General features: G+C 44.0%; 1 long non-coding RNA gene across 1 annotated transcript in view; it reads right to left on the reverse strand.

Moving 5' to 3' along the window:
- Nucleotides 1-14535, reverse strand: part of LOC113460244 (uncharacterized) — a 42194-nt gene extending 27659 nt beyond the window's left edge. The window contains exons 1-3 of the long non-coding RNA XR_003382033.2: nucleotides 14390-14535; nucleotides 13811-13903; nucleotides 12833-12940 (exon numbers count right to left, since the gene is read on the reverse strand). This is a non-coding gene — a long non-coding RNA (uncharacterized LOC113460244). The remainder of the gene's footprint in view (nucleotides 1-12832; nucleotides 12941-13810; nucleotides 13904-14389) is intronic.
- Nucleotides 14536-14771: the final 236 nt, after the last annotated feature.

Below are 14771 nucleotides of genomic sequence, written 5' to 3' on the forward strand. Positions count from 1 at the left end.
TCAAAACTAGAGGGAGACACAAGAGTGCAGAATTTCATTAGAATTTCAGTGCTGGATTTTTTTTATAAACAGCATATCAGTAAGATTTACCAATATTGTCTCAATATACTGAAAGCTTTATTATTTATTCTTTGACAAGTGGCACTTTTCTAATTCTTTACTTTTAATAATAAACAGTAGAGATGTGTGCTGAATTGAAAGCTAATTAGCACATTCATATCTGTCAAAAATTCAATAACTTTTGTACTCATATTTTTGGGTTCTTTTGTGGTCAGTTTAATTAAATTTGTTGATAAAGGAGGATATAAAAAAATTAATAGCTTAGGCTAGGTTTTTCAAAGGCAATTAGTAGTTAGAGCCCATTAAACTAAGGAGGGAATCAGATCAATAATTTCTAGGGCTTTTTTCATGTTACCCTTGAAATTTTAGTATAATCAGGAAAGGACAAAGAGCAGTCATGATCCAACAGAGTTTCCTGGGATCCAGGAAATAAATAAATATATTGTTGAGGTGCTGAGAAACAGGAGTTCAGAGCTGCTGAGGCTGCTGACAGCCTCTTACAGTGGGTGCTCTGTTTCAGAAGCTGGGATTTCAAGAGGTGGCAAAGTGGGTCATAAATGCCACTGAGAGCTGAAAATTAGGAGATGAAAACCACTCCAGAGCACTGAAGTGTGGTGGGTCTGATTACAGCAATCAAAATGCTGTCTCATTTTGCTACAGCTTGTCTTGAACAGCAAGGTTAAGGGAAAAAAAGCCCAAAAACAAAAGCCATATGATCCTAAGCTGTGAGTATGCATGACTGTTACAGCCCTGCCACGACTGCCCAGGCAGCTGGCCCCAAAGGTAACGTGGGATTTATCTGGGTTTGTGCTGGCAGCCAAAGCCACTCCTGCTGCTTCAGCAGGCCCTTCCCTCCTGCCCATGCTCTGACTCCCTGTGGGTTTGGCACTGAGCCCTGAGCTTCCCACCAAACATCTGCACAACGAGCTCCATCCTTGCCATCACCCTGAGGTGCCCGAGTGTGTGCACTGGCCTGGCCTGCCTTGGCACGTGGGGACAGCAAAGGGACATTTGTCCCTCATGACCCTGGGCAAGCAGAGTGTGCTCAGAGCACCTGGGCATGGCCTCCTGTGGGAAACCTTCTCCTGGCTGAAGACAGCTCCAAGGATCACTGCATAAACCTCTGCAGCTGCCCCACAGAGCGCTAGCAGCCCCACAAACACACAGTGACAGTGACAGTGACAGTGACAGCTCCATCCAACCAGCCCCACTGGCTCTCCTGGAGCAGCAGAGGACAGGAGAACAAACAGCAGGTGACAAAGGCTGGGTCCTGCCCACCTTGAGCCCAAGTGACTCCAAAGTGCTGCTGCCAGACATGAGTCCTCTCCTCCTCCTGCCAGCTGACTCTGCAAGCTCATCCCAGTTCATCTGGGAGCTGCTGTGCTCATGAACTGGGGAGGGCTTCAACAATGAATCAAGTGGCAAATATTAAAGGCACAAGAGAGCAAACAAACAACCCACAAAGAAAAGAAAGAAACCTGAGTGCAAATAGCAGTACCCAGTGCAGATTAAAAATACAAACAAACAAAATAACTTCATGTGGTTTAAATCCTAATCCTCGGGGATGAGATGAGCACCAAGGTGCACAGGCCTTGTTTATTATCCTGTGAGCTGAAAACTGAAATAAAGTCTTACAGCAAATAATTAGGACAAGATTTAGTGATATGGAGTGCTCACTGCCAGCCTTTTAAAACCTGATCTACCTGCCCCTGTTGCTGAGGAGGTTTGTGCAATACCCAGGTTCCACAGCTCCTTCTTCAGCAGAGGAAGCCACTGCTGTTCCACCCCTGCTTTTTATTACACTCTTTCATTTCTTTGAGCAGCATCATATATAGCCTATTTTCAAGAGTGAAATAAATCATGGGATTGAGATAAACTCTGTGCAAGGGGAGGTACCGGGCAGTGCTTCTGAGTGCCACAGTCTGGGAGAATCCATGGAGGCATTTCCATTCACATACCAGAAAGCACAGAGGGCATCAGCAGTTGTAATCCCCTCTCCCACAATGACCATCACTGCTGTCCTCTGTGCTCTCCCCTGCTCACACTGCCTCCCTTCCCTTCCCTTCCCTTCCCTTCCCTTCCCTTCCCTTCCCTTCCCTTCCCTTCCCTTCCCTTCCCTTCCCTTCCCTTCCCTTCCCTTCCCTTCCCTTCCCTTCCCTTCCCTTCCCTTCCCTTCCCTTCCCGGCTGGAAATGTTCCATCACACAGCTCCCTTAGGTGCACACCAAGCAGGGATGTTTTCCATTTTGTACTTTAGGAATTTTTGCAGGTTTAACAGTTTTAAAACAGACATGAAGCTGCTCTTTGTGCTTTTTCTTCAGCTGTGAAAAGTCTTTAAATGCCCCAATGTGCACCATGTGACCCACTGAGCTCAGTCCTTTAGTGGCACAGGCCCTTAAATGTGAACTCAACTGATACTTTAGGTGAGGTGTCAGCAGTGCAGAGGTAACAAGCTGACATAAATCCTGAGGAATTTTACTTATTAAAACTTTAATTCCTTCTTTACTCCAGAAGGATCTCTGGAACCTTTGCACCAGCTTTATGTGGCTCCTTAAGCTACATCAGCAGGATGTACAGCAGCTTGCAGCAATTCAGTCACAAACAAATGCATGTAAAAACAGTGTAAGGACATTTCAAAAAATGGACTTTGCAGAAAATCAATACATTTTCACTAGGGTGCATCACCCAGCATCACCATCAAATGTATTGCACTAAACCAGCTGTAGCAAAATGAATCAAACCCAACCACCACCAGGGAAAGCAATTCTATTCATCATAAACCCACAGGACCATTTCAAACAGCTTTTCCCAAACAGCTTCCACACTCCTTAGAGTCCCATTTGGATCTCAGCTCTGTCACTCTGCACTTCCACCTCTGTATCCTCAAAATAATAATAAGAAAATTCTAATTCCTGGGGGGAAAAGGGGATTTTTGTTTCACCCAGGCTGTGAGTAGCATTATCCCAACCTGAGGTGAAAACACCAATGAATCAACATTTCCTTAACTGACTTCACTGTAGTCCTGGTATTGCACTGACCCCTGAGGAAGGGAACCTTTTTCACTGGCTTCAGCAGCAGCAGCACAGGAGCACCTCTTGGTGTCTCTCATGAAGTGGAGAGAGACTTCCTGCAGGTTTTCAAGCACAGAGTTGAGGTCTGCCTTTAAGAGCAACAATTACAGATGGATGAGTATTTCTTCCTGAGGCACACAGCATTTTACAATGGAACTTAATGAAGTAGCTCCAAGGTATTTCCTGCAACATATTTCAATAAAAGAAAACATAAACCACTAAAATGTCTCATGTAAGCATTGAGGATTTAAGGAATTACTCAAACAATGAATGCATGAAGCTATTAACCATCCTGGAGAATTAAAATGTGCCCCGACGAGATGAACCAAAAGCAGAAGTCATTTCAAGTCTGCAGGATTGATTTTATACATGTGACTGAAATATAACCACAGAAACATCAAACTGTGCTGTATCTAGAGAAACCTAGCCCAGACTTCTAGCCCATGAGCACACCTCTGCAACAGCTTTTATTTGGTCCATTTGTTACCTCCTGGCAATGGTTTGAGCCAGGGAGGTTGTAATGTGGTAGTTACCCCCAGGTAAAGGCACAGCATAGTGAAATTAGCCATTTTTTAGTTTTATTTCATTGCAATAGTCTACTGTACTGAAAATATTAGGAGGATCAGCATGACTAAATAAAATTTTGCTCAAGCACAGCTTATTGCATAAGAGCAGTAGCAAGCAAAGAGCCCTGATACCAGACTAAAGTGGGTGCAGGTTATCTCTGGGTGTCAGGTATTTAATGGGAAAAGTTATAATAGGAAAGGCTTAGAAAATTTAAAACATTTTCTCTCTGAAACAGGTCACTGGAATGTTCTCTGCTTAAAGCAGCTGCAACACTGATACTGTGAGATGAAATAAAACACAAAAGGGATAAAAGAATTACCAAATATTTAAAGAACACACAAAAAGCCTGAAGAGCAGAAATGAGAACAAGGAGAGGCATTTTTTCCACTCACTGAAGTGTCCTACCACTTAAGGAAGCCCTTCTGGTGTCCTTTTGCATGTCCCTGGCTTTGTGTGTCCCCATCACTTCATCTTCCATTGGCATCATCATTACCTGATTAGCACCAAGATGTCGCTGTCAGTCAGCAGCTGAGACCTTTGGGATCTCTGAAGACAGTCACTTGGCCATCAGATAATTCCAAAACATCATTACCATCATGTTTACCAGTTTGAGCTTTGGTTGGGTTTTTGTTTAGTCTTTACCAATGTGTTCAGCTCCTGAGCCATGTTCATTTTACTGCTAATGGTATCACACAGTGCCTGTGCACTCCCTACACAATGATCACCATTTTGTGTCTGCATGCAGAGGCCCAAGAGCTGCTGCACACGTGGTAATTAAACACCATGGTAAGGAGATGTGCAGCTGCTCAGGGCTGTGTGCAAAGCACAGCTCGCTGGCAGCTTCTAGGAGATGAACCATAACATAGCTGAATTTTAAAGTAAACTGAGATGTATTTTTTCTCTTGAGAGAAGTTCTTTCTGAATGACCAGTTTAAGCATTTTTCAACCCCTCCTACTGAACACAAGACAGATGTACCTGAACAGGTGAAAGCCTGGGCAACCCCTGGAGTTTAATGAGCCCCTCTGTATCCTCAGTGCCCGTGAAAGCTCAGTAGGGATGGAGGCAAATTGTTATTTGGAATCAGCCCTGAGCTGTGTCCTGTCTCTCAGAGCACTGACAGAAGCAGCTTTAGCCCAAATCCATAACTGAGCACGCCAAAGCCACCTTGCTTGAGCAATGTGACACCAGCACAAACCAAGGCACTGCTGCACATCAGCACCCAGGGACACAGGACAGAGCTGGGACCTGGTGTGAGGCCTTGGAAACTTTCCCCTGGTGAAAGGAGTGAGGGGCTGGACCCTCAGTGGGACACAGACAGAGCTGGCTGTCAATTCCCTTACACCACCTGATTTCTCATGGATTTTACTGCCAAGTGCCACCAACACAGGATCCCAGAGATTGCACAGCTCACTACCAGCTGCAGACTGCACAAACAGGAGATGATCAGGACTGGGACATCATCAGGATGTGGCTCAAAGTTCTCTGTTTCTGTCCAGAGAGGCCAAACTTTAGGGGTGTGAATGTGCATCCAAGAAGCACAACATGCAAAGTGAGGCAGCTGCTGTGGTAAAGCTTCAAACATTTCCATCTGTGATAGCACAGTCTCATATCCAATTTTATTCATTCTGGTTTTAACAAATCTGCCTAGCTCAAGCTGAGACATTTTGAACTAAATCTACCTCGGAGTCCCTTCCTCTCTCTATCAGACAGAAAGAGGAACAATCACAATTACAAATACAAATTTGCAATAATATCAACACCAATCTGTGGGTGAGGTTTTAGTGTTGGCTTGTACATCAGGAGATGGGGTTTGACTGCAACAGCTCAGGGATGGCCATAGTGAACAGCAGAGTAAAGGGTGACTTACACTTCTCTACTGAGAATGTGTCTGACACGAGTGAACAAGGGCTGGTGAAACAAATACTTTACTCAGCACATGAGGAAAACCCATGTTCTGTAGTCAACAGGACCGGGTTCTGCCTAGGAGCCAGCAAAGAATAAAAGGCATCCCAGAATGGGAGCCAGGCACTCAGCCTGACAAGAGAAGTTTTGCATGACAAGGGAAAAATAAGGGAAATTAGGATGGAAAGTAAGTAGACAAAGACAATATTTTCTTAGCATAGAACATTTCAGTATTAGTGCATATTTTATAAGCACACAGCAGCATTTCATTGTTACAGCTGTCCACCTATAAACAAAACCCATGAGGAGCAAACAGTGTAAGAAGACAGATAAATTAGCTTTTGCCCCTGAAATCACACACCCTCAGCTGGAAGGGAAGATTTCAGCACACCCATGTGCTGCTAACAGCAAGCCCTTTTGCTGCCTGATAACACATCCCCAAACCCCTCTGCCTTGGAGGGCAGGAATGGGAGCAGGAAGCTGCCTGCAAGTCCCAGGCTGTGATCACCTTGCCCACAGCAGCTCTTTTCACACTCTGTAAACCAGGGCTCCTGGCTGTGTGGCACAAACCTTCCCCCAGCCCTCTCCTACACTGAGTGCATTGTAATTCCAGTATTCCCATTCCCTGGGAACAGAATGTCACTGCTCATACATGTCAGGGGTTTGGGCCAACACACACTTGAAGCTTTAGCCTGCAGAAACAGGTAATACACAAACCCAGCTCTTGGCCAAATCTTCCACACTGAGCCAATCTGACAGGGGAACCACTGGTGCAGAATGAATGCAAATCAGGGTGCCAGTTTATTTTGCAGTCAGTTCTGCACATAACTAGAATCTAATCCAGTTATGGTAAACAGTGAAAATCTTCATGTAAGGGTAAAACATATGCAAATTGCCATTGTGATTTCTTAAACTAAACTTGGATCCAGCAAACGCATCTCGCTTCATTATTCTCTGCAGCAGAAAATTCAGTTGCCAAGAGAAAATTAAAAATAATAATAATACCAGGAACACATATTCCTCAAATGCATTCTGCATCTTGAAGAATAAGGAATTTAAGAATTTAAAATCATCTCCAAGTTCGGATGCTTTTTTAAATTTCACAGCACTTTAACAGCAACTCACTGTTTTGTTAGAGAAAATGAGATGATGCCTAGAAATATAAAGGATTCCAAAAGCATAGCAAGGACAATACAGTGTTAGCTCCTGAGCCTCTTCTTGCAGAACAGAAACTTGTTTTTCTATTATAACCCTGCTACACAGAAAACAAAAACAGATTTGTGAAACCCTCGCTAATGTGTGTGCCTACTGAGCCACTGCCTTTGTCTGACGTATTTTTCTGTATTGCTCTCATTTCACACTTCCTCAGTTCTTTGCCCAAAACCTGCAGAAGCCAAACCACAGATTTTCAACAGTTCTACCTGTGGCCCTCAGGCTCCTCCTCCTGTCATCATCTGATTTAGGATCCTGCACCGGACTCTGTCCCACAAAGCAAATTATGAACATTTAGTTAAAACTCAAGAAACTGAGAAATGACTCTGACCATGACAGTGCAGGATATGCAGAACAAATGGTAACACTCACCTTCTGTGGCTGTGGGTCCATCAGTAGCAGGACACACGATCATGAGAAGTGTCCCCCAGCACCATATTTGTGACCACCACCTTGTGGACTGCAGGGATGGCTCCCTGCTTGTGCAGCAATCCTCACTGGCTTCCAACAGCCACAAATTGAAAGGTTACAGGGCTTAAAGCATTTCCCAGTTATGATTTGTCTGTCAGGCAAATTTGTTCTGCTCCTGAGAGCGAGAAGTTCACGGCCAAAGCCACAACCACGTGACATCAACTGATGTCCAAATGGCACCTGGGCACGCTGCTCCCTCAAACCCAGCAGTGCCTCACACTGCAAGGTGCTCACCAGCACCTCCAGGGTAAATCACACCTGCTGAGGGCAGCTGGGATGGCTCCCAAAGGCTCCCTCCAGTCAGCTGGAGATCTGTGGCCTCCTCGGAGCCTCCAGCGCTCCCTGATTCCATCCCCGTTCCATGGAACACTCTCAATATCACTTTAGACTGGGTGCTGACATCACTTAGCAGCGATAAAAAAGAAAAGTACCACAGAATTGAATCCCATTTTGCTCAGCACACATCTCTAAACTATTACCAGCGTGAAATGAAATCTAATGTCTCCCTTAGCAATCCCATCTTCGTCCTTTTGTATCTCTAGGAGCGTTGTGATACACTAAATCCGTTTGGACACACAGTAGCGCACGGGTCACATCACACATTGCAAGAAGAGTTTTCCAAATGTACATAGCCACTGCAGCAGCTGCTTTTCAGCCATCCCACTCTCACATAAAAATCCATTAATAAAAGCAGAAGGAGACAATGCAAACACCTCAGTGTGCTGCTTTGGGCTGGGGCAGCTCCCCTGTCTTCCCCAGCAGCTGGTATGGGGCTGTGATTTGGATTTGTGCTGGAAAGAGTGCTGAGAATCTGGGGATGTTTTCAGTGTTGCTGGGCAGTGCTCACACAGAGCCAGGGCCTTTTCTGCTCTCCTGTAACCCACCCCCTTCTCCTTAGGTTGATTCTCGTGCTGTACAAAACAGAAAATGGGATTGAATCACTGCAGTTCCATCTGATGCCCTCTTCAGGGATGGGAACTCTGCAGTGGCACAAACCCTGAACAGAAAGTGGGACCTGCTGGGATCCAAATGCCTCTTGGCTTGCACGGGAAGAGCAGGGCAGCTGCTGTGGGGCTGTGCTGTCAGAGGTGCATCCTCTAAGTCCTGTCCAATGCTCCCTGCTACTCAGCCTTCCTTTCCCGCTGCTGGTGATGCCACCTCTTTCTCCAAACCACATCTCCTCTTCCCCAGCCCTGGAAGTTTGCTGGAACAGTGCATACAAGGCAGGTGACTGATGTGCAGAGCCTAGGAAGTGATGGATGTGCAGGGCAAGTGAGGATACAGCGTGCCCCAAGGAGGAGTCTGGGGGAGGATTTCTGCACTGTCAATTACTGAGAACAGATGTAGCTTACAGAGCTTGGGAGGAAAGCTCATCTGATTGCTCTTGGCCAAGTTTAGATGATGGCCAGTCAACAAAATGCGATGCCCAAGAGACTGTGAAACTAAACCCTCTGGAAACATGTCCAAAGAACGAACCAAGCGTGAGGCAGTGCTGCACCAATAAATCAACGGAGCCCTCAGCAGTAACAGTCAGATTTGCACATAACGAGGCTGTTTGAGCCTCTGAGTGCCCTGTCAGAGCTGTTCCATCACAACAATACACACAACTGCTGGCATTAAACAAAGCACAGTCAGCTGCTAGTTTCTCTCAAGTTTAATAAAGGCTATTACTTCCTGCAGTCTCTCTAGGTAGCTGCCTGGTGCAATGTCTTGTTGGATTGCATTTTTAACTCCTCACTATTATTTCTGGAGTTCCAAAAATGTCACAAAGACGGGATCTGGCACAGGGAGCCTTTGACGCAGCTCATCAGAATTACAGGCTGATGGTTACAAACTAAAAACTCCTCAACAGAAATAAAACACTGTTGGAAGGGAAGCTTGCTAAATATCTGCACTGCTGATCTTGCTCAGTCAGTAAGGATGGTGTATGAAACATGGAAGTATAAAAAATACCAAAATAAAAGCTAAAGGTGAATGCTACTTAAAATATATCTCTATTCTAGAGAGAACAACAGGGAATAGATTATTGATTACAAGGCAGTTAACTATTTCATGGAAAGACACGTGCATAGGTTTTCTCCATCTGACTTTCAGACAGAGCATGTCAATCAGTGCTGGAGCAGAACACAAAGTTTGGCTGGCATTAAACAGCATCTTATGGTGTGGAGCAAGGTAACATTTGGCAAGAATAACATTATCACAATTTGTCCTCTCATTCATGTTCAAAGTTCAGCAGAATCCTGCAGGAAATTGTACTTCCACCATTTTGTTTTCCACCTGTAACATAAAACTGCTGCTTGAATGAAAGCACTGAACCCTGCTGCCCAGAACCACTTTGGATGGGGAAATGGATAACTTCAGAACTTTGTACTGAGTTTCTCCCAGTTTTACAATCACCTGGCAAAAGGCCTGTTTCAAGCAAAGAGAATTCCCCCACCAAGGCAGGAAATGGAACAGACTGGCCCATGTGTCACTGAACACCAGAAGCAGGAACAGTCAGGGTGAAGCTCTGCCCACAAGGGCAGCTCCCAGCCCCAGAGCTCAGAAAGCAACAGCCCACACCCCACTCACACTCAGGCAGGGGAGCTCCCTCTGCCCATTTCTCATCCTGCACTTCCCCTTTCATTCTCCACATCCCAGGTGACAAGAGAGCTTTTCTCTTTCCCAAGATGGATTTCCTTTTCCCATTATTTTCTTTAAACAAACAACAAAATCAAGAAAATGAAAGTCAGTAGCAAAAGAGAAAAAGAGTTCTTGTTTTCTAGGCCAAACACAGATTGTAGAATGCAAAGTAAATGTTTGTTCCTAATTTTCCCTGATTAGACTTGAGATACTGGTATTAATAACCACTGCAATCTGCAGTTAGTTCCTTGGAAGGAAATTTCACACAGAAGTCATTCATCTTTCTTTAGTTTTTCTGTTTCCACAGGCACTGAAAGCAGCACAGAAAGGACTCCTTGGGTGAGGAACAGATGGGTGGAAGGACAGGTAGAAGGTGCCTTTCTGCAGTGCAGGTGTGAGGTTCATTTGTGCACAGGTTCTCTCCCTTTCCTGGCCACATTTGTTCCAGCTTCATGTATGGATTTCTGCACATGTATAATCTGGGTGAAAACTTTTTGTCACCATTTGTATATTAATAACATCCCTACTGCAAACAAAGGTGAAAATCTCTTAGATGGAAAAATATTGTTCCTTTGGGTACAAAAGTCAGGCCAGCACTAAAAGCCCTGGGTTTTGATGTTTCCCCCCAGTCAAGGCTGTGTTTGTGTCTCTCAGTTGAGGTGTATGGCAGACAAGCAGTTCATGTCATCTACAGGCTCTGCATGTTATAACAGCATCCTAATGCCAAAATTAAATTTATTTTGTGAGACACTGCTTCTTAAAGTGCCTTTTGCACATAAATGTGAAGGGAGACTCTTAGCATGGCTGTTAGGCCATCATAAAGGATGTTCATGACTTGTTTCTCAATTATGCTTTTTCACTCTCATCCTGTGGCAGGACAATTCCCTTTTCACCCACAAACCATGCTCATGACACACATATAGTGCAGTAAAACTGATGCACATAAGAGAAATGGATCACATTAATCTGTGCAATTGAATCAGAAGACAATGCAACTCCACAGAATTTGCAATTCAGGGAGCCTCAGAAGATTTTGAAAGGTCCTGTTGCTGCACATACCTCTGGCTGTTTGGTTTATAATTTACAGCAGACATGTTTTCTATAAACTAGCAAACATGAGATAAAATGTAGTTGTTGGGCTTGATTTTTTCCCTAAATAAGTCCTTATATCCTTATCATTAGAAAGCCTGTGCTCTCACCTTTTTTTTTACCACACCATATTGACATATAGCTGTTGAAATGGGAACAAAAATCCCATTGTGTCGGCCGTGATTTGTACTTCCATGCCAAGCACTCGTCTGCTGAGGTAAGACAGAACTGGGGACTGAATTCAGTAACATTAATGATTTTTCTTTCAAAAGAAATTACTCTTCTGGACCAGAGAATACTCTATTAAAGCTGGAAATGCTGGGGGAAAAATCAGAATGACAATGTGCTCCATGCTGTTGGAATCTGCCTTGTCCCACACTTATAATTGCAATGCAGTGTTTTGGTCTGTACACAAATGTTGACAACTTTGTTTTTCTCTAATCTGAATAATTTCACATCGATCTGAAGCAGTAATATCCTTGTGGGAATTGGCTTAAAGCAATGAAGGGAGCTTTTACCAAATGCTCTCCAAGAAAAGCTGATGTTTTGAGGATAACTGGGAGACAGGCACAGCACTGAACCAGATATTCCAGGTTCCACATGGTGCAGTCTACAGAGACACAGCAGATGTTTAGCACTACTGTTGATACCCTTGTGCCCATGGGGAATTTTGCCATTTATTTGGAAAACAGTTTATTAAAAACGTCAAAAACCCCAGCACATCAGCAGCATTTGGATTGTTAGAGCAAATGTACAACCTGAAATGTTGGAGAATATCAGATTTCTCATTTAAAATGAGATATTCTCCACATCATATGAAGAGCTTAAGAAGCATTCAAAGAGTTCAGCTTTAAAAAGCACAGTCTTTGTTATCTAAAATAGACTGGGCTGCTGCAACCCAACTATTTCTGAATAAAAGCAGGTCATTATTCAAAAGAGGGCATTTGTAACAGCAGCCACATTACAAAAGAGACTGTCAGATACAAGCATCCATAGGAATTATGTGTGTGGCCTTGCATGATCAAGAATAACTCCCACAGGATAAGGTGAGGAATATGCGGTTGGACTTTTTATGCTCTTATGCTTTTTGTTCTGCATGAAGACATTAACTCTGAATTTTGAAAGTATGAACTCTTTTCAGCAGGCTAAAGGTACCTACAGCTTTTACAAGTCACTGGAATTGGGTGTTCTTGAGTCTTCAGGCATCTTTTAAACAGACCAAAGCAAATGACTGGCACTGCAAATGGGTCTCCAGTGCACTGGCAGCCACCAGGCAGAGTGACCCTGGTTCCAGTGCCAGCAGCCAGAGCCATGTTCTGTACACACCATGACATGCTGGGAACTGGAGCAGGGATCTCCAGTGGCCTTTAGCTGTTGACCTCAGGAAGCAGCTTGAAAAATATTATTATTGTAGTTGGTAACAGTTTCTAAAAGGATGACTCCCAGGAATGCAAGAGCTCATTGACTTCACACATGCACATCTTTCTCTGAGGTTAAATGGGAATGGTTTGTGAGCACACAGTTGAGAGCAGAATTACCTAATGAAGTGCACTTGCCTGAGCACAGCCAGCTCACACAGAGCTTTCTTGCAAACACAAAAAGGTGCTTTTAATGTGAAAACCTGCTTTTGTTCCCAGCTTGGGAATGTTGATGGGAAATTGTGCTTCTAGGCTCTGGGACACGTGCATGCATAAATGCACAGAGCTCTGTTAGCATTTGCATCATTGTGGTCTCAAGAGGGAAAAGGTCTAAAAAACAAACCTGTTTTTACACAAGGACAGAAATGAAATTATCCAAGTTTGGGCACATTAGTAACAGTGACAGCCAAACAGACTTACCCAGTTAAACCCACTCTGCTGAGAGGCTCCCCATGGAACAAGGCACAAGAGCCAAAAGGAGGCATCTCCAAGGCAGTAGTGCAGAGCTGGGCACTGAATCTCTCCACCCTGGTGATGAGAAAAGAGGGCACTAGGCTCCAGCATGGCAGGGGGGAGCTGCAGAGAAAAGGGGATGATGAAGCCATGGGCAGTGTAATGTCTGGGGTAGCTAATAAGACCATTTATTCTCACACCATCATTCCACATCATATGAAGACATTTAATAAGAATTCCTCTGAAAATCTCAACTGAAATTCCAGGTGTGACTCTTTTGACTTAGCCAGTAATTTTTCAAACCACCTCTAAGAGCAAGGCAGACAGCATTTTTATGTTTTCATTAGATCTATGGAGTGTCTTTCTGTGTACAATGCAAGCTCCCTTTGCTCTCTTCCTTTCTCTTCTGCTCATGGGTGGGACTTCACTGGAATATCCATCAAGGATAGAAGTTAATCCCCTTCCTAAGAACCTCTGTTAGCTCAATGTGCTCACCTCTTACGCAAAAGAGCCCCCAAGTGAACAGAAGAGAAAACTGAAGAGAGACAACCACAGCTGCCCTGGAGATAAGATTTATGGTCTGCAACAGATCTTTCACATGATGCTCAATTGCACATTATGAGAAGGAAGAATTTAAAAAGAAAAATATTTGTGTGCTTCTCATCTTCTGGGAGCCTGACTCCCAGCCTGACTGACAGTTCCCCAGAAATGCATCTCAAGAGCTTAGTGAACCCCTAAGACCTGCTCTCCTGCCTTCCTGCACAACACGAGCCATGGAATTTCACCCAGGCATCGCTGTCTCCACACAGAACACGGTCTCACTAACAAAATCCAACATTTCTGACTGGATAAGTGCCAGCCCCCACCTTGAAAGTGTAATCAGACTGGATTCCCTACCAACACCTAGAATATAAGCTGGGGAAGATCCTGCTAAGCAATGCTTACCATTTTAGATTTGTATTTCTGGAGTTTTTCCATCTCTTATTGAGCTCTTGAGAACATGTAAGACACCAGCATTATCTTCTGCATCTTTTCCCACTATGCAACAACAAAAAAATTGTATTAGCACCACTGTAATGAACTGGTACAAACCAGAAGATTCCTACATGATTGTCTATGCTCAAAACATGAGGCAGTGAAATACAAAGACAAGAGAGACATCAAGTCAGTATTATTACTGGATTAAAAAAAAAAAAGCAAGCAAGCCCTTCCAACCTGTTTGTTAAGCAATGCTGTTTGGGAATACTCTCCTTGCTATTCTATTTGCTTCCCCATTGGGAGGAAGGTGGAATGCATGTGTTGCTAAGACTAGAATTTCCTTCTAGAAGGGCTGTTTGACTTCTAAGTAACTGAAACACAAATAACTTCGCTTGATTTACATACAAACTACTCTGATGAGCCACACGCCTTCCCCTGGCAATAGCTGAAGCAACACAGGCTGTGACTGAAGCTCCTCAGCTGTCCTGCTCCTTCCCCTGCTCAGGCACTTCACATCCTGCAGGGAATGTGGCAATTGTTACTCACCATCAGGTTGGGCAGAAAATTCAGTAACTTTAAACTCTTTAAATGTCCAGTCCCAGCTTCTTAACATTTTGCTTCAGCAAAGTACTTCAGTGCTGATGACAGTGAGGGGAGCTGGTGGTGTTTGTTCTCTGCTTTCTTTCAGTTACTTATTCTGTGAAGTTAAACAGTCACTTATTCTGTGAAGTTAAAAAAGGAAAAATGTTTATTGGTGCACAGTCAGTTTCCATCTAAAAGCTGAATCTGATTGCATTTTGGTTTCACTTGGGATAGATCTCTGACAGAAAATGCATCTTTGTTTTTTAATTAATCCATTCAGGGACCCTAACTCTGCACAGAAGCTCACACTTTTTATGTAATTACTTCTAAAGGCCTTTTTCAGCAC

Source organism: Zonotrichia albicollis, chromosome 5 (genome assembly GCF_047830755.1).
Source record: "Zonotrichia albicollis isolate bZonAlb1 chromosome 5, bZonAlb1.hap1, whole genome shotgun sequence".
NCBI lineage: Eukaryota > Metazoa > Chordata > Aves > Passeriformes > Passerellidae > Zonotrichia > Zonotrichia albicollis.